The following is a 3,433-nucleotide window of genomic DNA, read 5'->3' as shown; positions in this document are numbered from 1 at the left end:
CAGCCGAGTCTCCCCTTCACCGGTAGGGCGGTCAAGCTGGAGGTCCTCAAATCCCTCCGTTATCTCATCCACCATCACCCTAGCATATCCTTCTGGAATCGGCCGGCAGTGAAAAGTTGCGCCGGGTTCAGTAGGATAAACAGAGCCAACAGCCGCCTTGACCTTCAAATTCATCCATTGCGTCATAAGGTGGCAGTTTTGAGACTCCGTTATAGCATCCACGGGATAGCTGGCATGAGCTGTCAAGGCATGCTCCAGCTGAAGCAGCTCGGTGGAAGCCACGCTGCTTCTGCGCTGAGATGGCGGGGTAGCTTCGGGGGAGGCTTCGGCAGTACGTTTGCTGCGATTTGCTTCTCGTTCCTCTATCGCGTCTACCCTTGCTTGCAGCGCCTGTATTTGGGTCTGCTGCACTTTTTTCCTCCTCTCATGGGATTTGTAACCGCCTGCGTCCGGAAACCCAACCTTCCACGGAATGGAGCCTGGCGTGCCTCATGTCCGTCCAGGGTGCTCAGGATTCCCGAGGGCCATTGTGAGCTCGTCGTTCTCTCTGTCTGGAAAGAACGTCCCTTCCTGCGCTGCTTCGATATACTGCTTAAGCTTACTGACTGGTATGTCCATTTGATCGTTCGTCCAAATGCACTTCCCTGTTACAAGGTCCAGTGTTCTGCCAGCCCCGAAGAACCAAGTCCGGCAACGGTCTGGCCAGTTAATTGTCTCTGGTTCGATCCCTTTATGAACCAGATCATTCTCAGTCTTGGACCACTTAGGCCGGGCTACGAGGTAGCCACCTAACCCCGTGCGATGGTGAAGCTTCTTCTTCGCAGCATTTTGCTTGTTTGTCGCCGACATCTTCTTACTCTTTTCTGATGTCTTGTGGGCCAGAAATGCGGGCCAGTGATCTCCGATCTTCTCATATCTGCCCTTGAATTCTGGTGTCTCATTATTTTCGACAAACTTATTCAGCTGTTTCTTCCACCTCCTGAATAGTTCTGCCATCCTCTTCAGAGCAAAAGACTTGATTAATTTCTCTTTAACTGGGTTCTCTGGATTATCCTCAGGCGGTAGGGTGAAATTTGACTTCAGCTCAGTCCAAAGATCATGTTTCTGCATATCATTGACATAAGACACCTCAGGCTCTTCTGTAGTCGGCTTAAACCATTGCTGGATGCTTATCGGGATCTTGTCCCTCACCAGAACCCTGCACTGAGCAACAAATGCGCTCTTTGTCCGGAGGGGTTCAATAGGTTGGCCGTCGGGTGCGATTGCTATGATCTCAAACTTTTCATTCGAGCTCAACTTTTTCTTCGGGCCTCGTCTCTTTACCGAAGTTGTGCTCGATTCGGAGGGCTAGAAAAAAGAACAAAGACTTAATTTATATGTGTACATACCAAAACAATGAATGCATCAATCAGCTAGTCAGCATAGGCTTAACTAATATATATACCTGGCCGGACTCGGTTCGGTCACCGGAGCCGTCATCACGGTCTCCTTCTTGCACCGGCATTGGGTCACCGGAGCCGTCCTCGTGTTCTTCTTCTTGCACCGGCATTAGGTCACCGTAGCCAGCTTGTTCACCCTCTCCTTCCAGACCATCGGTTTCGTTGAGAAACAACGAGATGGCATCACTTCCTTCTGCGATTATGTCCCTCAACAACGCTTCTTTTGTTGCTTCGTCTAGGGCGGTGTCCATAGTTTCTACAAATATTTACAACATGGCAATTATTATTCAAACATGACAGATGGATATATTAGTGCCAAACGTAGAACTAGCTACCTAATCATAGTAAGCTATCGGGAGGGGGTATATATCGACAACGACGACACTACATCTATGTCCCTCGACGACCCTCGTTCCCGATAAAAAAAAGAGGAAGAAGAAGAAAAATAAGAGGAGAAGAAAGAATAGAGGAGAAGAACCCGCGACCCCTAGACGACCCTCTTCTTCCTCTCATGTTCGAGAGGATCGCCGAGGGGTCGGGAGGTTGCCTAGTGTCAAAGGATTCAACAAAACCATGTCTTCATCATTAGGCGAAAGTAACATTTGCATGATGGTACGAAGCTCTTCAAAGTTGTTCTGGAACGGAGTCCCAGATAGGATAATTTGCTTTTAGGTACAAAGTTCAGAAAGAGCCTTCCGAATATCGCTATTTGGAAGGCCTTTGCTGAATTCGTACCAAAAGGCGGATTATTCTATCCGGGACTCCATTCCAGAACAACTTTGCAGAACTTCGTACCAACATGCCCTGGTTACTTCTGGCTAATGATGAAGGCATGGATTTCTTCAATACTTTGACACTAGGAAACCTCTCTCGACCCCTCGGCGATCCTCGACCCCTCGAACCCTCGACGACCCTGGAACCCTCGACCCCTAGACGACCCTCTTCTTCCTCTCATGTTCGAGAGGATCGCCGAGGGGTCGGGAGGTTGCCGAGTGTCAAAGGATTCAACAAAACCATGTCTTCATCATTAGGCGAAAGTAACATGTGCATGATGGTACGAAGCTCTTCAAAGTTATTCTAGAACGGAGTCCCGGATAGGATAATTTGCTTTTTGGTACAAAGTTCAGCAAGAGCCTTCTGAATATCGCTATTTGGAAGGCCTTTGCTGAATTCGTACCAAAAAGCGGATTATTCTATCCGGGACTCCATTCCAGAATAACTTTGCAGAACTTCGTACCAACATGCCCTGGTTACTTCCAGCTAATGATGAAGGCATGGATTTCTTCAATACTTTGACACTAGGAAACCTCTCTCTACTTCCGGCTAATAAGAAGAAGAAGAAGAATAAGAAGAAGAAAAGAAGAAAAAAAAAGAGGAGAAGAAGAAAGGAATAGTGGAGAAAAGAGAAAATAGAATATATTCTATTTTCTCTTCTTCTCCACTATTCATTTCTTCTTCTCCTCTTCTTTTTCTTCTTTTTTCTTCTTCTTATTTATTTCTCCTCTTCTTTTCGGTAGAGGAAACCTTAAATAGCTAGCAAGTATTGTGGGTGTGAGATACATGTGGCCTTCGGTGTCGGACACTACATCCACGTCCCACAAGTGACGTGGGCGTCGAAGCCCGCGCCACTTGTGGGATGTGGGTGTAGTGTCCGACACCGACGGTACATGTATCTCACACCGACGATACTTTCTATTTAGGGTTTCTCCTCTACTGCTCCTCGACCTCTCGACGACCCTCGTTCCCGATAAAATAAAGAGGAAGAAGAAGAAGAAAAAAGAAGAAAAGAAAGAATAGAGGAGAAGACTTCCTCTTCTTCCTCTCCTCTTCTTCTCCCTCTTCTTCCCCTTCTTCCTCGCCTCTCTCATGAATGTCCGATGTTCTCGACCCACCCCCCCCCCCATGTGTCGAAGAAAAAAAAGAAGAAAAAAAAGAAGAGAAGAAGAAAGGAATAGAGGAGAAAAGAGAAAATAGAATATATATATTCTAATTTT

This window comes from Triticum dicoccoides, chromosome 2A (genome assembly GCF_002162155.2).
Source record: "Triticum dicoccoides isolate Atlit2015 ecotype Zavitan chromosome 2A, WEW_v2.0, whole genome shotgun sequence".
NCBI classification, from domain to species: domain Eukaryota; kingdom Viridiplantae; phylum Streptophyta; class Magnoliopsida; order Poales; family Poaceae; genus Triticum; species Triticum dicoccoides.
The sequence above is the reverse complement of the archived record's forward strand: the minus strand, read 5'-3'. Positions refer to the sequence as shown.